Source organism: Primulina huaijiensis, chromosome 12, assembly GCF_012295235.1.
Source record: "Primulina huaijiensis isolate GDHJ02 chromosome 12, ASM1229523v2, whole genome shotgun sequence".
Lineage (NCBI taxonomy): Eukaryota > Viridiplantae > Streptophyta > Magnoliopsida > Lamiales > Gesneriaceae > Primulina > Primulina huaijiensis.
The window spans coordinates 15,256,833-15,282,229 of record NC_133317.1 but is presented as its reverse complement, the minus strand read 5'-3'; positions in this window follow the sequence as shown (position 1 = coordinate 15,282,229).

The window sequence follows — 25,397 nt, the reverse complement described above, 5'->3', positions numbered from 1 at the left end:
TAAACATGCAAATATGCACAACATATTTAACCCATGCAATTAAAACATTTAATTAAAATACAAAGGAATTTAATAATTTAAATGCATGTGGTTTACGTAGACCTTTAATTTTCGGGGCGTTACAGTTCTTATGCTAAATGACCGAGTTATAGTCTATGCGTCGAGACAGTTGAAAGTTCACGAGAAAAACTACCATACTCACGATCTTGAGCTTGCTGAGGTAGATTTTGCATTGAAATTTGGAGACATTACTTGTATGGAGAGAAGTGCAAGATATTAACGATCATAAAAGTTCGAAGTACTTCTTCACCCAAAAGGAATTGAATATGTGACAGCGAAGATGGCTTGAATTAGTGAAAGACTACGACTATGAGATTAGATATCATCCGAAGAAAGCTAATGTTGTGGCAGACACATTGAGTCGAGAAGCAGCAGTTATCACTCATTTATCACTTCAAAGACCGTTGCAATACGAGATACAACAGTTTAAGCTTACAGTATATGCTAGGGGCGAGGACCCTAATCTTGTCACTTTGTCAGTACAGTTGACTTTGAGAGATAGAATCCGTGAGGGACTGTCTACTGATGAGCAATTGCATAAATGGAGAGCAAGGTATGAAGCCAAGGGCCGAAAGTTATATTCAGAAGTGGATGGTATAGTTCGTTATCGAGATAGTTTATGGGTTCCTAGTGACGACCCTTTGAGGGAGATCATTATGAAAGAAGCTCATGACACACCATATTCCATTCATCCGGGAAGCACAAAAATGTACAAAGATTTGCAGTTTTTATATTGGTGGCCAGGCATGAAGAGAGATATCCTGCGATTTGTATCTGAGTATTTGACTTTTCAGCAAGTAAAAGCAGAGCATCATAGGCCAGCGGGAAAGCTTAAGCCACTTTCTATTCTCGAGTGGAAATGAGAAAATATTACGATGGACTTTGTTGTGGGATTGTCGAGGACTATTAAAGGATTTAATGTCATATGGGTGAGAGTGGATCGTCTTACAAAATCAGCACATTTTCTAATTATTAAGACGACATTCACCATGACACAGTTTGCAGATTTGTATATACGAGAGATAGTTCGTCTACATGGGATTCCTGTATCTATTGTTTCTAACAAAGATCCGAGATTTACGTCATCTTTCTGGAAAAGTTTGCATACAGCAATGTGGACCAAGTTATTATTCAGTACAGCATTCCATTCTCAAACCGATGGTCAGTCCGAAAGAGTTATTCAAATTTCCAAAGATCTATTGAGAGCTTGTGTGATCGTTTTCCAAGGAAATTGAGAACCGAAATTGCCTCTAGTGGAGTTCACCTACAATAATAGCTTTCAATCATCTATTGGGATGGCTCTTTCAAGGCACTTTATGGAAAGAAATGTAGATCTCCTATTCATTGGGACGAGGTTGGTGAAAGAAGACTAGAGATTTGTCCGGATTTTATAGAAGAGACTGCCGAGCTAGAAGTCAAAATTCGAGATTGAATGAACACTGCACAAAGTCGACGTAAAAGTTATGCCGACAAGAGACGAAGGGACTTAGAATTTACCGTGGGAGACCACGTATTTGTGAAAATAGCACCTATGAAGGGTGTTATGCGTTTTGGCCAAAAAGGCAAGCTTAGTCCAAGATTTATAGGTCCGTTTGAGATTTTGGAGAGGATTGGAACACTAGCCTATAGAGTGGCATTGCCACCAATGCTTTCTGGAGTTCACAATATGTTTCATATCTCGATGCTATGAAAGTACATGTCGAACCCATCACATGTACTAAATCATGAACCTCTTCAATTAACTCCATATATGACTTATGAAGAAAGACCTGTCCAAATCTTGGGAAGGCAAGAAATAAGAATCCGAAACAAAGTCATTCCAATGGTCAAGGTCAAGTGGCTGAATCACTCGGAAGAAGAAGCTACTTGGAAAACCGAGAGGGACTTGAGGAGTCGCTACCCGGAGCTATTTGGTAGGTTCTAATTTCGATGATGAAATTTTATTTAGGGGGGGAAGGAATTGTAAGGTCCAAAAATTAATACGACGTAATCCAATTGCATGCGAATCTAGGGAATATGGAAAATAGTTAATTAATTGATTTTAATTGCTAAATTGATTATGAGTTAAGTTTATATGATGTTTTAGTAGTTTTCTACTTATATGCATTAAAACGTATTTCTAAGGATTATTCGAGTTGCGATCGAGTAACGGAGACCGAGGGCTAAAAAATGGAAAATGTTTTTATTAAATAATTGTTTTTAATTTTTTAAAATATGATTGATGCCTTTTATTATTTTTGAAAATAAAGAGTTTTGAGGTGATTTTATGCGCTGGGATGTAATTTTTATCGGTGTTGGTTTTACAATAAAAATACGTACGTTTTGATCACTCGACTAATAATTTCACAAACTTTTCTAAACAAAATAATTTCTAAATGCATTAAATTGCATTTTAATTACTATTTAAAGTGCAATTCACCCCACCATTTGAAACATAACTCACGTTCCTCTACCCTAGCCGCATACAAGACTCCCTTGCACTTGAAATTCACGGCACACACCATCAATAACAAGAGAAAGCTTCGAATTTTATCAAGGTCTTCACGCCATCGATCCCTCGTCGTCGTTCTTCAATTCGTCAACGTTTAACATTCGTTTTTAGGCACGTCATATTCTTCTCTTTACTCATCCATCACACCATAGTAGTTATTTGATTATATTTTGTATGGAAAAAAAGTCACACATCTTTTTATTTTCGTAATTATGCATATACATGTGTTAAACTCTTGATTTTTTTTATCCAAAAACATGTTTATTATGTTCTTAAGGGGCTGCTATGATTAGGATATGATCAAGGGTGTCTCACACGATTACTAGAGTCCTAGAACACACATGAATCACGCTGTACACGTACATGAACAAAGCTGGAACCACCGCGTGTGTTTTGAAGTCAAGGGCTCGGGTTAAGTTGTTTCCATGCATGGATTGGCACGGATGGGACCAAGGCTGGCTAGGGCCACGTGAGGGGTCAGGGAAAGAGTCCTTGCCACGCTATGACTCGAGTCAAGGGGCTGGAGAGGAGTTATAGAAAGCTAGGATACCACCCGCGCAATTCAGCGCATGCGTGCATGGGTGCGCAACAGCGTGCAAGGGAAGGGGCTCGGCCTAGGGGCTCTGGGCTGGGCTAGGTCAAGTCACTAGGGTCCTAAGAGGGTGTACAAGGGTCTCGTTGAGGGTCTGGTACGATGGCTAGGTCCCAGGCGTGAGTTCAAGGAGTCCATGTCAACTAGGAGTTCTCGGCCATATCACGCTATGTATTTGTGGGTTCGGTTTTGGGGCTAGGGTCAAGTCCAAAGGGTTCCAAGGGTCCAGTAGGGTCCATAAGGGGTCTGGTTCAAGGTTGGCTCTAGAGGGTTCGAGCATGGCTTGATGAAAAATCAAGTTGGCTCGAAGGAGGCTAAGGTTCGAGGGTTAGGGTTTTCTTTCCTTGTTTTAATTCGAAACATGGCTCACAGGGGTCGAGTCATGGCTCGCGAGGGCTAAAATAATATAAAATGTCTAATTTTTTAATTTAAGAATTTTATATTAAAGTTGGAATTAAATCAGGATTAAAACCCATTAAAAATGAATAATTAAAGAATAATTGAAAAGTCTAGAATTTAAGTTAAATAAAATTGTGATAAATTTAATTTAAGCTTAAAAAATTATTTGGGATATTTTAGAGTCGATGAAATTAAGAAAAAATCAAAAACATGAAATTTTACGTCTAGGGGTAAAACGTTAATTTTACACCCGAAAATTAGTAAATGTCATGGCAGTGCTCTTAATGCTGTTTTATGTGTTAAAATGTTTATTTTAATATTTATGGATTTTTATGATTTAATATGGACATTTAAAAAATGTTTAAAAGAAAAACGATATTTATATGCATGCTTTCATAAATTGATGGAAATATGAAATGTTGAAGGATGTGAAGGGATTGTGACTAATACGATGATACGAATACGATGATATGTTAATACGTAGGCCAAGGCTCAGTTAACGGGGTGAGAGTGTCGCTGATGTCCCCGCCGCCCAGTACTGTGGTTACATGTAGATGGATCCATCGCCCAATACGAATACGAATACAATACGAAAGTTACAATCAACTATATGAATTCAACGAACATGAATATGTATATGATGAATATGAATATGAATACGAATATGTTGATATGAAAATGTTTATGTTTAAAGTTTGTGTGTCTTCATAAAAATGTTATTTTAAGTACAAGTATTTTCACTGTTGTATGTGTTCTGTATACATATTATTTTTTTATCAAAATTATTGTGTGTTGAGTCTTTAGACTCACTAAGTGTGATCAATGCAGGTGAGTTTGATGTTAAGGGTAGTGGAGGTCTTGATGGATAATCTGACTGGACTGAAGGTGCACATAACCCGAGGACCAGCGCTTCTAGTTTTCTGCATTTTTATGATTTATGTTAAAGATTTTTCTGACTTTTTATTTATGCCTTGAGTTGTTTTTGAAAGTTTGATAGTATGTGCTATACTTTTAAAATATTACTTTTAGGTTTGGTAAAATGTTGGATGATTTTATGCTTTAAACTATTTCCATTGATTTTCACATATTAGTTGGTTGATTTTTTTATAAATGGTACAAAATATTTTATAAATATTTTTATGTATTTCGGCTTAAATTGTGAGGTTATTAAAATAAAAATTCTAGTACTTTTTAAGAAAACGAGTAGTGGACGTTTCAAAATGTCCTTGTGGTTATCTGATAGGCAAAATGCAGTAGAAATAGAAATAAACCGTGTAATAATAGCTAGGTATTATTAATAAAATTTTTATTCCAACTCATTTCTATTTATTTAGTTTATTGCTATATTCTTTGCAACCTCACTGATAACAACTGACTAACAATATTAACCAACAAGATATAATATAATTAAGACAAATCAATTAAACCAAGAATATTGCGAAAGTGAGAAAACTTAGTCCCGGGTAATGGCTTGGTGAAGATGTCAGCTGCTTGTTGATCAGTTGGTATGTACTCTAGCCTGATTTCTTTCTTTAGAGCATGGTCTCTGATGAAGTGATGTCTGACATTGATGTGTTTGGTTATAGAGTGAAGAGCTGGATTATATGTAATCGAAATTGTGCTTGTATTATCACAAAAGATTGGTGATTCTTCTGCAATGACTCCATATTCTTTCAGTTGTTGCTGAATCCAGAGTAGTTGAGCGCAGCAGCTTCCAGCAGAAGCTAGATATTCTGCTTCAGTTGTGGAAGCTGCTATGGATGTTTGCTTCTTGTTGAACCAAGATATCAGTCTGTCTCCTAGAAACTGACATGATCCACTAGTAATTTTACGATCAAGCTTACATCCTGCCTAATCTGCATCTGAATAGCCATCTAAATTTAAAGATGAGTCCTTAGCATACCATAAGCCCACATTTTGTGAGCCTTTAAGTTATTTCAATATGCGTTTGACAGCTGAAAAATGCGATTGTTTAGGATTTGCCTGAAATCTAGCACACATGCAAACAACAAATACAATATCAGGAGACTGGCAGTTAGGTAAAGTAAATAGCCTATTAAACCTCTGTAGATTGTCGTGTCAACTAATATTACCCCTTCATATTTATCTAATTTAATTGATGAGCTCATGTGAGCATTTGAGGCTGAACATGTTTCCATGCCAAATTTCTTCAGCAATTCCTTCGTGTATTTGGTCTGACTGATAAAAATACTAGTTTCCAGTTGCTTCACTTGCAGACCAAAAAAGAACGTCAGTTCACCCATCATGCACATCTCGAACTTATCCTGCATTAACTTGGCAAACTTCTCACATAATTTGAGGTTAGTTGACCAAAAAATAATATCATCAACATATATTTGTACAAGTAAAATATGGTCATTCTTAAAGAATTTGAACAAAATTTTGTCAACTGTTCCCACAGTAAAATGTGATCAGTTAAGAAATTTGAAAGAGTCTCATACCAAGCTCTTGGGGATTGTTTAAGACCATGCAAAGCTTTGTTCAAACAATAAACATGATCAGGGAAAGAGCGATAAACGAAACCTTGAGGTTGTTCAACATAAACTTCTTCTTGCAACTGACCGTTCAAGAATGCACTCTTGACATCCATTTGATAGACTTTGAAGTTTTTGAATGAGGCATAAGCAAGGAACATCCTAATTGCTTCCAGTCTTGCAAATAGTGCATATGTCTCGTCGTAATCAATTCATTCTTCTTGTATATATCCTTGTGCTACAAGCTTTGCTTTATTGCGCACAACTGAACCATATTCGTTTAGTTTATTTCTGTAAACCCACTTTGTACCTATAATGGTTTTATAAAACTAGTCTAAATTACAGACTTTGTTATGGGTAAACTGATTTAGCTCTTCTTTCATAGCATTTATCCAGTTAGGATCAGCAAGAGCTTCATCAGTTTTCTTTGGTTCCAGTTGGGAAACAAATGCTGAATGAATAAATAAATTAATCATTTTATTCGGAGTTCTTACCGAATAAGATGGATTACATATTACCAACTCAGGTGGATGTGATTTCTTCCATATGTATTCAGCATTGATTGGTTGGATTTCAGCAACAGATTCAGTTGGTAACTGAATGTTTTCTTCCATTTCAGTTGTTGCTGCTTCAGTTGGTATTTGAATATTACTATTTTGCTCTACCAACCGATTATCAGTAACAATTTCTTGTTCAACTGATTGATCCACTACTTCTGGTTCTGGTGTTTGAAGGAAATTTCTGTTGATATGAACTTATTCTTCACTATCATCCTCCAAATTTATATCTGTAAAGAGATCGGTTAGTTCAACTGGATCAGTTGGCTTGTCATTAGTCTTGATTCATCAAATACGACATGGATCAATTCTTCTATATTTAAAGTACATTTATTAAAAACTCTGTAAGCTTTAATAACTGATGAGTAACCAAGAAATATTCACTCTGCAGATTTTGCATCAAATGTTTTTAAATGATATTTGCCATTATCGTGAATATAAAATCTGCAGCCGAATACTCTGAAATAGGATTCCACACTTTTATGTCCATGTCATATCTTGTATAGTGTTTTTAAATGATTTTTATTAATCATTGATCTATTCTGAGTGTAACATACATTATTTACTGCTTCTGCCCAAAATTTTTGAGATATACCAGAATCAGCAAGCATTGTTCTAGCTGCTTCTTTAAGCATACGATTTTTTCTCTCAGCTACACCATTTTGCTGAGGTGTTCTAGCAGCTGAGGACTCATGCTTAATTCCGGTATTTTCTAAAAATTGATAAAGATTTTGATTGAAAAATTCAGTCCCTCGATCAGACCTTATTCTGTCAATTCCAACTGATTTTTCATTTAATAATATTTTGAAAAGCTTAATCAGTTGTGCAGCAGTTTGGTCTTTTTATTTAAGAAAGATAACCCAAGTAAATCTTGAAAAATCATAAACGACTACAAAGGTGTATTTCATTCTCCCTAAACTCATGACTGGTATAGGACCAAAAAGATCTATATGTAACAGTTCTAAGCATCTGGAGAAAGATTTACTACCCTTATTTTTAAATGAAGATCTTACTTGTTTACAAAACTGGAATGCTGTACAAATTTTATCTTTTGAAAAATCGATCTTAGGCAGACCAGTTACAAGATCATGGTTACTCAGATAAGCAATAAACATAAATTTTAAGTGGTTCAACATTTTATGACACAACCAGTTTTTAGAATATTTTGAAGCTACAAAACATACTGGTGCATTAGGTTGATTTGTCCAACTTACTTTATAAGTGTTACCACATCTATGTCCAGTTATGATTATTTCATCAGTTGAGTTTTTAAATGTGCACGTGTGTTTGTTGAACTGAACTGAGAAGTTGTTGTCGCATAACTGATAGATGCTAATCAAGTTATACTTCAAATTACAACAAGTAAGACATCTTTAATAATAATGTTACCATGGATAAGCTTATCCTTACCCACATTTCTACCTTTAGAGTTGTCCCCAAAACTGATGTTTGGTCCAGTGCATTTGATCAGTTGGGATAGCAGTTCAGCATCTCCTGTCAAATGTCGCGAGCAACCACAGTCCAGATACCAAATTGATTATTTGGCTGATGTACTTGTCACCTGCAATCACACACAATGAATAATTTTGGTACCCACATCTATTTGGATCCTAAACTGATTAGTCATTTAGGAACCCAGACTTGGATAAGTCTAATTGACTTTCCAGTTGCTGTGTTCCAAATGGCTTTTCCCGGCTTGTGAGTGCTTGGTGTGTTGTGTGCAGATGAAACAATATGTGCTTTAGCCTTGTTGAACTGGTTGTTCAGTCGATATCTTTTCTAAACTGGTTTACAATTATAGTAATTGGAATAGCCATTCGGAGAGTTTCGGTATTTATAGCTGAACCTTTTTGGTGACCAGCTTTGCGAATCAGTTGAACTTTTAGGGCTATAACCAATTCCATACCTTTTAGCCTTGTTCTTATTTTCAATCGGTTGCTCACCTTGTTTACTCGGATCAGGTTGTTCTTGTACCATAACTGATTTGACAAAGATACTATATTTCTCTTTGCACATTTTCAGTTCTTGTTTTGTATCGCTGGTAGAAGGTTCATCTTGGTTGCTAAAGCCTAAACCAGTTTTATCGATAACTGATTTTTGCATATCCTGCATTTCAGCTAGTGCATCTGATGATTTATTCCATGCCTGAATAAGTTCAGTTTGCTTTGAATTCTCAAGCGTTAACTGCTAAATTATTGATTGATTCTTGCTTCTTTCAACATTCAGCTCAGCAATCTCTTGTTTAAAACTCAACAATTCAATTGATTCATCAGTTTCAGTTTTATTGTCTTTGGGATCAATTTGCTTTGCTTTGGCCTTCTCAAATAAGAGAGCAAGCTTGTGATACTTATTGACCATGTCATGTAATGTAGAAATAAGTTCTTCAAGTTTAAAGTCAGTTGAACTGAAATTGAATAACTGTTCACTGGTTGATTCCAGTTCTGTGTCATTAGCCATCAGACATTTCACTTCCTCGTCATCGCTGGAGCTGCTCGAGCTCTCAGATTCTAATTCATCGTTGTTAGTTTCTGTCTATTTGGATTTGTTTTCCTCAGCTAGAAGATCTTCGTGTTTCTTTCTGAATGATTTTTTTTATCATACTTAGCTCTTCTCATGTGCTCAAATGAATTCTTTCCATTTTCAGCTGAGCATTGACTATCCTTCTTTGACTTAGGACAGTCAGCAATGAAGTGTCCAGTTTTGCCACAGTTGTAGCAAGCATTTGGTTCTTCTTTGGTGTTATTTGTAATGCCTCGAAAATTTAAAAGTCCACGCGAACCACATGCATGCAAGTTATTAAATTCTCTTGTACTTCAATTAAATGTTTTAATTACATTAATTAATTATGTTGTGCATTTTGACATATTTAAAATATATTTTTCTACATGGTTGCATTAAAATGTATTTTTAAAAGTTATTCGAGTTGCGATCGAGGAACGGAGACCGAATGCTGAAAAATAGAAAATGTTTTTATTAAATAATTGTTTTTAAATATTTAAAATTTGGGTGATGCTTTTTCATAATTTTTAAACTAAAGAGTTTTGAGGTGATTTTATACGCCGAGACGTAAATTTTATTGGTGTTGGTTTTTCAACAAAAATACGAACGTTTTGGCAACCCGGTTAATAATTTCAAAAACTTATTTAAACAAAATTATTTTTATACTTTAATTTTGCACTAATGGGCCTAATTATCTTTTAATGGGCCTAAGCTTGTTTAAAGGATTAAATAAAGTATAAATTATACAAACCCTCCCCATAAACCCTCATTGTGCACGCCACTTTTCAGAATTCTATTCTCCGAAATTTCTCTCTACACCACGGCACACACATCATAAACGAACAACAAGAAAAGCATCAATAATTGCTAGGAAAACTCAAGCCATCGTCTCCTCGTCATCGTTCTTCAATTCATCGATGTTTATTCGTGCGTTAAACACGCAAAGGCACGCCATATTTCTTCCTTCAAGCATCTATCACACCATATTAATTATCTAAGCATATTTTGAAGGGAAACATGGCACACAAAGTTGTTATTTTCGTAACTATATGTATACTTGTTCTGAATTTGTTTTTTTTTATTTATTTCAAATTCATGTTATTATGTGGTTAAGGAGGCTGCCATGTTAGGAGTATAATTAAGGATGTTTAAATGAGGCTTTAGGTTGATAAAAATCAACCAAAACGTTGCACAAACATGTATAATACAAGCTGAAACCGAAACATGTGGTCGTGTGTTTTGAGGGCTCGGTTTTTGGGGAATAAAAGGCTAGGCCTTGCATGGCTCGTCTGGGTCAGGGCTGGGAAGGGGTAGATGGCTTGGCCTGGGGGCTTTGGGCTGGGCTAGTTCGAGTCCTTAGGGTCCTAGGGGCTGGTTCGAGGTCTGGTTCGGTGGCTAGGTCCTAGGCATGAGTTCAAGGAATCCTTGCCAACAAGGAGTCTCGGCCAGGTTGTATTGCTGTTTGGGGGGCTTCGATTTTGGGGTTTGGGTTGGTTCTTAAGGGTGCTAAGGATCCTGTAGGGTCCATAGGGGTTCTGGCTCAAGGTTGGCTCATGATGGTTTGAGCTTGGCTAGAGGAAAAACGAACAGGGCTCAAGGGTAGTCTAGGTGGGTTTATTGGATGTTTCTGCAGCTTATGTTTAGCTTCGGTTTTGGAGCTTAGGGACAGGTCCAATGGGTTCTAAGGGTCCAGGAGGGTTCCTAGATGGGTTGGCTCGGGCGTGGCTCGAGTAATTTGGGAGATCGCTAGGTGTGTTTGAATATGTGTCAAAAACAAAAATTAAAAGGCTAAAATTGAATCCATGGGTCCACGGGTGTGGCTCATGACTTGGAAGGGTAGAATAAATATTAAAAATGTTATGTTTAAAGCTTAACATCAAAATAATGAGTTTTGAATTTATCCGAGATTTATTCGACACACGAAACGTTAATTAAATAATTAATTGAAATGCCTAGATTTAAGTTTAATAAAATTATGAAAAATTTTATTTAAGCTCAAATAATTATTAAAATATTAAGTTTGTAATTTGGGAATTTTATACTAAGGTTTGGTTTAATTCGAGATTAAAACACATTAATAGGTCATATTTAAAGATTAAATTAAAAGTCCTCGATTTAAGCTAAATAAAAATATGAGAAAATTCATGTAGCCTTAAATAATTATTTGAGACATGTTGAGTCAATGAAATTAAGAAAATGTAAAAAACGTGAAATTTTACGTCCAAGGATAAAACGATCTTTTTACACTTAGAAATTAGTAAACGTAATGGCAGCGTCCCGAATGTTGTTTTATAAGCTAATATGATTATTCCAATGATTATGAATTTCTATGAATTTTTATATGTTAATGTGTCAATTATAAATGTTTATGAATTTTAGGATGTTAATATGTTTATGAATTTTTAATATGTCAAAATTTTATTTTTATATGTTATGATTCAATATGTTAAAATGTTGGTTCTAAATGTTTATGGATGATTTTAAGATGTAATATGCCTAAACTTTCATTTTAAATATTTATGATTTTTAAATGTTCATGAATTTTTATGGTTTAATTTGGACATTTTAAAAAATATGTTGCATGCTTGGGGTAAAAGAAAAACGATACTATATGCATGTTTTTATTAAAGATGGAAATACTACATGTTGAAGGACGTGAAGGGATTGTGACTAATACGATGATATGTTGGAGATATCGTGAGGATTATGGTCCCAGTGAGAACCCGACGATCGTGTTTCCTTGGATACGGATATGTATATGTATACGATGATATGATAATACGCAAGGCCAAGGCACAGTTGACCGATGAGAGTGTTGCTGGTGTCCTCGTCGCCCCGTACTGTTGTTACATGAAGATGGATCCATCGCCCAATACGATTAAGAATACGAGTCACAATCACGATCTGAATTCAACGAACACGAATATGAATATGAATATGAAGATGAAGATGAATACGATGATATGAATATGTTGATATGAATATGGATACGAATATGAATATGTTTATGTTGATATGAAAATGTTTATGAAAATGTTTTTATTTAAAGTTTATGCATCATGAAAATGTTTATGAAAATGGTTACGTTTAAAGTTTATGTATCTTCAAGAAAACGATATTTTAAGGACAAGTATTTTTACAGTGCATGTGTTCTGTATATGTAGTACTGGTTATCAAGATTATAGTGTGTTGTGTCTTTAGACTCACTAGGTGTGATTGATGCAGGTCATATTGATTATGAATATGGTAATGGAGGTCTTGATGGTTGATCTGACTGGACTGAAGGTGCACATAACCCGAGGACCGACGCTAGTTTTTCACACTAGTTATGATTTATGATTTTAAGTTATGTTAAATATATTCTATGATTTTTATTTATGTTATGGGATATTTTTGAGAGGTTATAGTATGAGCTATATTTTTCAAATAATGTTTTTAAGTTTGGTAAAAGTTTGACGATTTAAACTATTTTTCTTTGGATTTTTAAATATTAGGAGGTTGTTTGTTTTGAAAATGGTACAAGGTATTTTTAAATTATATATATATGTATATTTTCCAGTCGGCCGAATTGTGAGAAGTTTGTTAAAAAAAAATTTCTAACACGATTTAAGAAAGCTAATAGCAGCCGTTTCAGTTGGTATCAGAGCAAAGGTCCTGTAAAGAGTTGTGCCACTATCAACGCCGGAAAGATTAGTCGTCAAGCCTCAACTTGTAAGTTTTATATGCTTTATATGATCTATATGTTGTTACCTGCATAATTATATGAATTATATGTTGACGTCACGTGTTTAATTGCTTTAGGAGAATATATCATTTATATGCTTTGGAATTTTTATACGTGATACGATATTAAATAAGAAATTATTTGATTTCAATGCATGTTGGCTTTGTGGTGGAATTGGACTATGTTGATTTTTGAGTTTTAGTATTGACATTATACTTTTTGGGCCATAAGTACTGATAAGAATTTTCGATGATTTAGACTCTTAAGAATATTTGGAACCTTGGGATATCTTGGTTATAGTGTTACAAGGAATGTTAATCAAGGGGTTTTTAAGGGTGAAACAACATTAGGCTTGAAAATCTAAGCGTTAGCGGAGGCGTTTGAGATTTTAAGATTGAAATTTGATAAGTTGATGAACATTTTGGGATATAAAATGAGGAAAGTAATATACGATAAGTATAGTCATCCATCTTGTAATATTTGGAATTGTAAGAAAAGTTGAAATTCTAGGATTATAATAACATAGTACTAAGTCATCATGGGTCGTTTTAAGTTGCGATTTTCAAACTAAGATTTAGAAAGAAAATTTAATTGGGATCAAGGAGACGTAAGGACATTCTAGAACGTAAGTTTTATCAGAATAGCGAAGCGAAACCGTGGATTTTTGGGATACTAGAACTAAGTTTAAACTTTTGATTATCGAGGATAAGAGAATTTCGGGGATGAAATTCAATTTAAGGGGGGAAAATTGTAACACCCAGAAAATTTAAAAATCCACACCAACCACATGCATGCAAGTTATTAAATTCTCTTGTAATTTAATTAAATTTTTTAATTACATTAATTAATTATTTTGTGCATTTTGACATATTTAAAATATATTTTCTACATGGTTGATTTAAAATGTATTTTTAAAGGTTATTCGAGTTGCGATCGAGGAATGGAGACCGAAGATTGAAAAATAGAAAATATTTTTATTAAATAATTGTTTTTAATTATTTAAGATTTGGGTGATGCTTTTTCATAATTTTTAAACTAAAGGGTTTTGAGGTGATTTTATATGCCGGGACGTAAATTTTATAGGTGTTGGTTTTTCAACAAAAATACTAACGTTTTGGCTACCCGATTAATAATTTCACAAACTTATTTAAACAAAATTATTTCTATACTTTTATTAAGCACTAATGGGCCTAATTACCTTTTAATGAGCCTAAGCTTGTTCAAAGGATTAATTAAAGTATAAATTATACAAACCCTCCCCATAAACCCTCATTGTGCACGCCACTTGTCAGAATTCTATTCTCCAAAATTTCCCTCAGCACCACGGCACACACATCATAAACGAACAACAAGGAAAGCATCAATAATTGCTAGGAAAAGTCAAGTTTTCGTCTCCTCGTCATCGTTCTTCGATTCGTCAACGTTTATTCGTGCGTTAAACAGGCAAAGGCACGCCGTATTTCTTCCTTCAAAATCTATCACACCATATTAATTATCTAAGCATATTTTGAAGGAAAACATGACATGCAAAGTTGTTATTTTCGTAACTATATGTATACGTGTTCTAAATTTGTGTTTTTTGATTCCAAATTCATGTTATTATGTGGTTATGGGGGCTGCCATGTTAGGAGTATAATTAAGGATGTTTTCATGAGGCTTTAGGTTCATAAAACTCAACCAAAACATTGCACAAACATGAATAATACAAGCTGGAACCGAAACATGTGGTGGTGTGTTTTGAGGGTTTGATTTTTGGGGAATAAAAGTCTAGGCCTTGGATGGCTCGTCTAGGGTCAGGGCTGGGTCATGTTCTGAGTCAGGAAAGAGTCCTAACCATGCTATAACTCGAAAACTACGGGTTGGGAGGAGTCTTAGCCAACAAGGACTCCAACCCGTGAAGCCCCAAGAAAAGTTGCGCAGGGTTCAGCAGTTGGGCAGGGGTAGATTGCTCGGTCTGGGGGCTTTGGGCTGGGTTATGTCGAGTCCTTAGGGTCCTAGGAGGGTGCACCGGGGGATGGTTCGAGGTCTGGTTTGGTGGCTAGGTCCTAGGCATGAGTTCAAGGAATCCTTGCCAACAAGGAGTCTTGGCCAAGTTCTGTTGCTGGTTGGAGGGCTTCGGTTTTGGGGTTTGGGTTTGTTCCTAAGGGTGCTAAGGGTCCTGTAGGGTCCATAGGGGGTCTATCTTGAGGTTGGCTCGGGATGTTTCGAGCTTGGCTTGATGAAAAACGAACATGGCTCAAGGGTAGTCTAGTTGGGTTTATTGGCTGTTTCTGCAGCTTATGTTTAGCTTTGGTTTTGGAGCTTAGAAGCAGGTCCAATGGGTTCTAAGGGTCCATGAGGGTTCCTAGATGGGTTGGCTTGGGTTTGGCTTGAGGTGGCTCGGGCGTGGCTCGAGTAGTTTGGGAGATGGCTCGTGACTTGGAAGAGTAAAATAAATATTAAAAATGTCATGTTTAAAGATCGGGATCAAAATAATGAGTTTTGGATTAATCCGAGATTTAATCGCCGCACGAAACGTTAATTAAAGAAATAATTAAAACGCCTAGATTAAAGTTTAATAAAATTATGAAAAATTATATTTAAGCTCAAATAATTATTAAAAGTCTAAGTTTGTAATATGGGAATTTTATACTAAGGTTTGGTTTAATTCGGGATTAAAACGCATTAATACGTCATATTTAAATATTAAATTAAAAGTCCGCGATTTAAACTAAATAAAAATATGAGAAAATTCATGTAACCTTAAATAATTATTTGGGATATGTTAGAGTCAATGAAATTAAGAAAATGTCAAAAACGTGAAAGTTTACGTCCAGGGATAAAACTATCTTTTTACACCTAGAAATTAGTAAACATCATGGCAGTGTCCTGAATGTTGTTTTATATGCTAATATGATTATTTTCAACGATAATGGATGTCTATGAATTTTTATATGTTAATATGTCAATTTTAAATGTTTATGAATTTTAGGATGTTAATATGTTTATGGATTTTTAATATGTCAAAATGTTATTTTTAAATGTTATGATTTAATATGTTAAAATGTTTGTTCTAAATGTTTATGGATGTTTTTATGATGTAATATGACAAAACTTTCATTTTAAATATTTTTGATTTTTAAATGTTCATGAATTTTTATGGTTTAATTTGGACATTTTAAAAGATATGTTGCATGCTTGGTTTAAAAGAAAAACGATATTATATGCATGTTTTTATTAAGTAATGGAAATACGACATGTTGAAGGACGTGAAGGGATTGTGACTAATACAATGATATGTTGGAGATATCGTGAGGGTTATGGTCTCAGTGGGAACCCGACGATCGTGTTTCCTTGGATAAGTTATGTATATGTATATGATGATATGATAATACGTAAGGCCAAGACACAGTTGACCGATGAGAGTGTTGCTGGTGTCTCCGCTGCCCAGTACTGTGATTACATGTTGATGGATCAATCGCCCAATACGATTAAGAATATGAGTCACAATCACAATCTGAATTCAACGAACACGAATATGAAAATGAATATGAATATGAATATGAATATGAATACGATGATATGAATATGTTGATATGAATATGGATACGAATATGAATATGTTTATGTTGATATGAAAATGTTTATGAAAATATTTTTATTTAAAGTTTATGCATCATGAAAATGTCTATGAAAATGGTTACGTTTAAAGTTTATGCATATTCAAGAAAACGATATTTTAAGTACAAGTATTTTTATAGTGCATGTGTTCTGTATATGTAGTACTGATTATCAAGATTATGGTGTGTTGAGTCTTTAGACTATCTAGGTGTGAATGATGCAGGTGATATTGATTATAAATATGATAATGGAGGTGTTGATGGTTGATCTGACTGGACTGAAGGTGCACATAACCCGAGGACCGACGCTAGTTTTCCGCACTAGTTATGATTTATAATTTTTAGTTATGTTAAAGATATTCTATGATTTTTATTTATGTTATGAGAGATTTTTGAAAGATTATCGTATGAGCTATACTTATCAAATAATGTTTTTAAGTTTGGTAAACATTTGAAGATTTAAACTATTTTCCTTTGGATTTTTAAAATTTAGGTGGTTGTTTGTTTATAAAATGATGCAAGGTATTTTTNTTCTAGCATGATTTAAGAAAACGAATAGCATACATTTCATTATTCCTCTGGTATTGTCTCTAGAAAGTACTTGATTTCTTCTAATGAATCTTCAAATTTTTTTGAAAAATAATGACATTGCGTCATTACTCAGTTGTTCTGCAGTCTTTTCAACTGAATCAGTTTGGTCCAATTTGATGGCACTTAGAGCAGCTATAAATGGTGGAGTCGAAGATTCTCCTTCTCTTGTCTGTAGTTCGAACTCGTAAGCTTTGAGATCTGCAAACAAGTCGTGGAGTTCCACTTTATTCAAGTCTTTTGACTATCTCATTGCCATTGTTTTGACATCTGTTGGAACTTTTCAAGTTCGCAATCTTTGCTTAATTTTGATGTTAACAAAACTTATTATTTTATTTTTAATAACCTACCTTAGTGCGCAGATAGCTGAAATTGAAATGATCAGTTTTTGAGCAAAAACTGAAGCTATCGGAAATGCTAACTGAAAGAACCAACTGATCGAACGAACTGAACCAGTTCAACTGATGCATCGCAACCAGCTAAACTGAATGTGCAGCTGATAGGTAGTTCAGCAGAAGATTTTCAGAAGCCCGGCAAGCTGATGAAGAGTTCAACTAGTGAAAAGCCCAGCTGACCAGGTAAAGTGAATCAGTGAAATCAGTTAAACTGACGAGTCAACTGATTTCACTAGATCAGTTCAAAGACCAATTGCTGATCAGTTTAAGAACCAGTTCAGAACTTCAATTAGGAGCAATCAGTTGCAGATCACGACAAGCTTACTTAATGGATGACAGCTATGCGCAAAGGTACAAAAGCAATTGTACTATCACAGTACAATCATGAAAGTTGCATCAGAAGCTTAAAGCCAAAAGTTCCGGAATGGATTCCAAAGAACAAATTCAAAATGCAACGGATATAATAATTGAGTCTCACCGTACGATCAAGCTTCGCGCCTATAAATAGAAGATCAGTGAAGACTCAGTAACAACGAAAAATACACACAGTGTGGTTAAAAAAGATAACACAAGAAAAGAAGAGAGGACATGCATATTGTATATCTGCTTTGAAGAAGCAAACAGCCCAGTCGAGGGAACACTTCAAAGTTATATCAGCTTAGATTAGAAGCTTATTTCCCTCAGTGTGTGAGAACACTTTTTGGTAGTGTTCATTGTTCAGTTCTCACACACACGCACACACACCACCACCCAAATTACAGTCTTGCACAAAGACAATAAACTTGTGTATGTAGTCTTTGACACACAGACGTTAAACAAGTGTTGACTGGAAGGTGCTTCCTTCAGTCTAGACTAAGAGTTCAGTTAGGCAGTGAGTAAGTCCTAAGCTGTGTAGGATTTATACACGATGTTGTATAAATCTAAGTCTTCTAGTGTATCCTACCCGTGGAGGTAGAAGGGGTGATGTAGGAGCAGTTGAAGTCTCCGAACATTCATAAACATATCCTGTGTCTTTTAACTGTTTAACTATGTGTTTTGTTCTTAATTGATATGATCAGTTCAGTTTTGTCCATAACTGAACTGATATAAGCTCTAAATGATTTTCTCGTAAATTCAGTTCTTCAGTTGCACAGTATATAAAACATATCAGTTTTCTTAACGAATGATTATTTCAAGGGTTTTCCGCTTGGTTTAATACCAAACTTGATCTAATTCATCGATGTATACATTCTTAAAACAAGAGCTATTGAAGCTCATTGATTTATTGTGTTGAAGCACCCATAAGGTGCCGAGCACACGATCCGGTGTTCTAAGAATGACATTTGAAAATTGATATCTTAAAATGTATTTTAAGATGGTATTTAAAATGGTTTTCAAAACCCTTTTAAATATTTTATATATCATGCGTTTATTGGAGAAGAGTGGATTGGCTCTGCAAGTAACATCGCAGCCACTTCACTCGACTCCGTAATTTTGCTGTTTGAGCAGCTTGCAGGGTTTTGAGTTCAACTGACAGGAGTTCAGCAAACTGATCTGTTGACAAGACTTCAGTTTCCAATCTACCAGTCCAACTGATCTGCAGACGAAACCCAATTACCAACTGAAACTGATGAGTTAAGTGGAGCTTAATCATCAGAAGTGCCGCCGCTTCATTGCCTTATCAGATCAGAAGAGATGATCAATGCGGTTCAGCAATCAGTTGAGTCCAGTTTGCATCAGCTAGACCAGTTAGCCAGCACATAAGTCAAGTTCAAAGCAGCTAGCTGTTCATCTGTCAAAGAAATTCAAGACTATGCAGTATATCAAGCATTCAAGGTGACCAGTAATTGGTACATTTAGTTTTACTATGTGTAAACTAATTGATAACTGATGTTGTTTAAAATTCAGCTAAATGTAATAGCATTTTTCCCTTACATAACTGATGCGCTTGATTATAATACAAGGGAAGTTTATTTTATTAAATAAACATCGTGTTATCCAGTTAGTTTAAATATAACTGTACTGATATTTTCAGTTTTTTTGTAACCTTAACTGCTTGAATGATAAATGCTGCTAAAAATATTTTAAAATCGCGTGACTGATTATATTTTTAAAGGGGAGTTTTTAATTCAGTTCTTGAGGGGGAGTTTTCTTTTTGTTCGAACTGAAAAATGTTTTTAAAATGTTTTCAACCCGTTTATAAATTCAGTTTTTGAGGGGGATTTTTATTTTAACTAATTTTAATTATGTCATCCCTCAAACTGAAACTTCTTTTATTTGTTTTAAGTTTTTCTCGCTTTAACTGTTCAAGTTTTGTAAGCATCAAAAAGGGGGAGATTAGTGGAACTTTTCAAATTCGCAATCTTTGCTTAATTTTGATGTTAAAAAAACTTGTTATTTTATTTCTAGTAATCTACCTTAGTGTGCAGATAGCTAAAACTGAAATGATCAGTTTACGAGCAAAAACTAAAGCTATCGAAAATGCTAACTGAAAGAACCAATAGATCGAATGAACTGAACCAGTTCAACTGATGCATCGCAACCAGCTAAACTGAATGTCCAGCTGATAGGTAGTTCAGCAGAAAATCTTCAGAAGCTCGGCCAGCTGATGAAGAGTTCAACTAATGAAAAGCCCAGCTGACCAGGTAAACTGAATCAGTGAAATCAGTTCAGCTGACGAGTCAACTGATTTCACTAGATCAGTTCAAAGACCAGTTGCTGATCAGTTTAAGAACCAGTTCAGAACTTCAGTTAGGAGCAATCAGTTGCAGATCACGACAAGCTTACTTAATGGATGACAGCTATGCACAAAGATACAAAAGCAATTGTACTATCACAGTACGATCATGAAAGTTTCATGAGAAGCTTAAAGCCAAAAGTTTCGTAATGGATTCCAAAGAACAAATTCAAAATGCAACGGATACAATAATTGAGTCTCACTGTACGATCAAGCTTCGCGCCTATAAATAGAAGATTAGTGAAGACTCAGTAACAACAAAAAATACACACAGTGTGGTTAAAAGAGATAACACAAGAAAAGAAGAGAGGACATCCCATGGGCATTATATCAGCTTAGATAATACACAGTGTGGTTATATCAGCTTAGATTATAAGCTTATTTCCCTCACTGTGTGAGAACACTTTTTGGTAGTGTTCATTGTTCAGTTCTACCACACACACGCACACACATTACAAACTCCAGTGCCTGGGCTGGAGGAGTCATTGAGTAATGGGCCATGGGATAACCGACTCCTGCCAGGTGGATCGGGAACAGCCCATGGGCATTACATCCTTTTTTGTTTTGCATATCTTAATTTTGCTAAAAGTACTTTTATACAAGGTTTTCTACATGATATCTTTAGCCACATTATCCAGGTTGGATTTCCTCTTGTCTTCAGTTGTCGACTCATCTCATGGTTTCTCTATGCGATGGGGAGCTCCTTCAGTTATGGAAACTTCTGTATTTGTCTTTAATATCTTCACTGGTTCGTCAGTTATAACGTACCACATGTCATCATCTTGTGCAGCTAGATGAGCCTGCATCCTTATCTTCCAATCATCAAAATCTTCTGTGGAGAACATTGGAATTTTATTGAATGAAGACATGGTATACATATGTAAGAATGGAAATATTCAGAAACAAGATTCAACAAGCTCTGATACCACTTGTTAGTATCGGTTGTGTTTGAAAAAGTGTTTAGAAGGGGGGTTGAATAAAAACTTTACAATTTTTCACAACTTTTTCGATTTATGAATTGGTTTATTGATAAACTGAATTCACGAATCTTGTTGTCAATGTCAATCAGTTAACTTGATAAAAGTGCAGAAATAACTGAAAGACAGATAGAATAAAACTTATAAGAAAGGCACACAAGATTTCTGGATGTTCGGAGATTTTAAATACTCCTACGTCACCCCTTCTATCGTTGTCTATTAGCATGTTTTTTTGGACAAACGACAATGGTTAGCAACCGCTGTGGATTAGCGTGTTTTTTGGACAAACAACAACAGTTATCTTAAACTGTGGCTATATCTAGCGACAGTTTTGGTTAAACCGTCTCTATATATTTAGCGACGATTTTAATAAACCGTCGAAAATTTTGAAATAGCGACGGTTTTATCTAGCGACGGTTTAATAACAGCCGTCGCTATAAATTTAGCGACAGTTTCATTAAAACCATAGCAATATTTAAAATAGCGACGATTTTATCAAACTAATAGCGACGGTTTTAGCTTAACCGTCGCTATTAGCTTGTTAAAAAACCATCACTAATGGCAAAGATTTAATAACAACGGTCGCTAAAAGCGACGGTTTAATAAAACTGTCACTAATTAAAAACTGTCGTAAATTGTCTATAAATATCCGCGTTTTCGGACCATTTTCTTCCACACAATAAATATTTCTCTCTTATACGATTTTAGTTTCGATTTAGGGTAAGTTTTTTTCCTTCAATTCTTTATAAATTTCTAAGTGTTAGTTAAGATTATGAATAATATTAACTTAGTCACATTGTAAGGTTTTTTTGGTAGATTTATTAAATTATAAAATTAATTTTTTTATTTTACGTAAAAAATTGGCGACGGATAGGCGACGAAAACCATATCTTAAACCGTCGCTAATTAGAGACGATTTTTGTAAATCCGTAGCAATATGATAGCTACGACAACGGTTTTAAACTGTTGTCGTTGAACACACTTTCAACAACACTCTCAATTACAACAATTTTAAATGGCCTATGACAACTGATAAAATCCGTTGTCGTTTAGCGTTTTTGTTGTAGTGGTTCCTTAACTGATGACGTGTCAAGATGATTCATCAATTGTCATAGCCGATAGGATTAACTGATTGTTGTGTAACTGATCAGTCTTAAATTATCATTCAGTTGACTACACAGTTCAATTAGCTTTGTTTAGTTCAATTGCCTTTGACTATATACGCATTAATATTCAGTTCAGGCAACTATCAGTTTACGAATATTTTATTCAGTTACTTTCAGTTTTCTCGATCATTTGTTCAAACTTTTCACGCTTTAATTTGTCAAACTCCGAAATTAAGATCTCAACACTTACACGATTCGTTTTAAAACTTGGATCGGGGTCCCTTTTTTAATCCGAATTAACCTTAAACTCAACCAAATCTTACCCAACTTAAACCGTGACTTGAACCTACATGCCCAACCTCTAAGCTACGTATTCTAGACCACTTATGACCTAGAAACCACACCCAAAGGTTGCTGGAATTTTCCAGCGCGTGCATACTCGAAACCCTAGTACACCCAACTCGCAATTATTCAATCATAGGCCCTACCAACTCGAACCAGCCTTGAACCAACCCTTCGTAGCCCACCTTAGGAGCCTCATGGACCAACCTACACCTAGCTCGCTGCCCCATGCACGTTGCACCACTCACACACTCTCTAACCACCAAGATCGCACAAACCGAGAACACACACCGGCACCACACGCTCGATCGGTCTCTTCACTAATTCCAGCCATGTTCGAGCCAGCCTAGGCCACGGCTAGACCCACCAGGGTCTGGTCCTAGGCTCGCGATGACATTTGCACAGCCAGCGCACCCAAATCTTCCGATCTAGTCACCCCCGACTCACGCGAACAAGAGTTATCCCTCAGCCTACGCTAGATCTCGACCCTCACCAAACTCCATCCCTTTGATGCCAAAATTATCAACGTGTACAGCCCTTTAGCAACAAAACTCGGCATTCCCCTTGCACAAGAATAAAAAAAACATGAGTAGGAAACGATTGAATGCATATTTCGTGTCAAATCTTTGCAAATACGTTGGTACATGATAGATCAAAGGGTTTCTATTGCAAATACATATATATCAGCATACAGAGCATGAATGATGAGAAATAAGAATGATACAAGGCGTGCATTAATGTTTATATGCTTGAAAACTCAAGGATCTACGCGCGGGATGTGAACCGAAGAGGCGGGGAAGACTTTGTCTTGAAAGCTTGAGGAATTTTCGAAGTTGTTGCTGGTTTGCTGCTGTAAAAACATGGGGAGGCTGCTGTTGAGAGGGTATGGGATGGCTACTAGGGAATAATGGGGTTAGGGTTTGCAAATCAAGGGTTTTAATGGTATAATTGAGCACTAATGGGCCCTAACATAAAAATTAAAGAGATTAAAAGGGTTTTGAGCCCATTAAACATTAAAATAAACTCATCAACCCAAAAAATACTCCTGAAAAATATTTCGTTTTGGTACGTTTTTGAAAATATTACCCGAGCTCTCAAAAAGTCTCCTAATTCGCTAAAATTTACGTACCGGTTAAAAATACGACACGAGGAGTAAAAATACCCACCAAGGCTCAATTTTAGAAAATACTCTTGAAATATTTCATATTAAATAATTAAAATTAATTATTCAATAAAAATATTTTTCTTAATTATCCCCGGTTTCCGTTACTCGTTCGAGCGCGAAATACACCTTAAAACCTTAATGCATGAAACCATGAAATAAACACCTAATCATGCAATATTCAAGCACTAGATGCATACCTTAAAAAACACATATTTTAAATTAAAAACCCTAGATTGCATGCAGTCATGTTACGTAGTTCGAATTTCCTTGACCTTACAATCCATCCCCCCTTAAACATAATTTCGTCCTCGAAATTTAAAATATACCGAATAACTCCGGATAGTGACTCCTCATCTCGGCCTCAGTTTCCCAAGTAGCCTCCCCCTCGGAATTATTCAGCCACTTGACTTTAACCATGTGAATTACCTTGTTCCGGAACCTCCTCTCCTGTCTATCTAGTATTTGAGTGGGCCTCTCCTCGAAAGACAGGTTCGGTGTCAGCTGAAGTGGTTTTCATAGTTCAGCACATGCGAAGGATTCGACATGTACTTCCACAGCATAGAGACATGGAACGCATTATGTAACGTCTCAGATTCGACGACTGTCCCCACTGTACAAAAACGAGTCTTTCCAGCATACTTATGTCCTCACTCACACGCACCTTAGGAAACTTCCCATGGGGTCACCCATCCTAAAATTTTCCCAAGTCAAGCACGCTTAAGCTTGGAGTTCTTATGTGATGACCTACCGAAAAGAAGATGCACCTCTTGATATGAGTAGCACCTATCAAATCTTTTAAGTCATCGTCAACTGAACAGTCCCGTACCTAAATAGTTCCAGAATCCATCTCCTTCCAGTGTAAGATCGGTTTATTCATGTTCTCTCCACCTAGAAGCCTACCAAGAGCCATTCATTGTCTGTGCAACCTCATGGCACCGGCGATCACCCTCCTCCCTCTTCGGCCCCGGGCCTATGCAAAATCCTGACCCTCTCCACACTCCAGCCCTTCAACACCATAAATTACAGCGTACACAGCCCCTTAGTAACCCAACGCAACAATCTTCTTGCACAAGAGTCATGAAACGTGAGCCTTAGTCTAGAAAAAGGCCAATCTTTCATATCAAATTTATATAAAAATGCATGCACATGATAGATAATAAAATTTCCGTGCCAATGCATAAACTTTAGCATAATTATTATGTGTATGAGGAGAAAACAAAAATACAAGCGTGCCTTGATGATTTTATGACCAAAAGCTTGAAGAAAAATGTGTCGGGGAAGCACCGGAGGAGCGGGGAGGAACTTGCTTGAGAAAAAAATTGAAGAAACCAACCTTGCTGCTGAAATTTACGTGGAGAGGTTGCTGAAGAAGGGGTGGGCGGCCGAGAGCTTTTGGATTGGGATTAGGGTTAATTACACTAGGTTAAGATAAAATAATAATTTAATAATGGGACCTTAATTAACTTTTAAAATGATTAAAAATGATTTATTAGCCCATTTGGCAATAAAACAAACTCATTAAGCCCAATAACACTCCCGAAAAATATTTTGTTTTGCTACGTTTTTGAAAATATCACCCGTGCCCTCAAAAAGTCCCCGAATCGTTAAAATTCGCATATCGGTGAAGAATTTGACCAAGCGAGTAAAAATACCCACTAAGGCCCATTTTTCAAAAACACCCTTCAAGACACT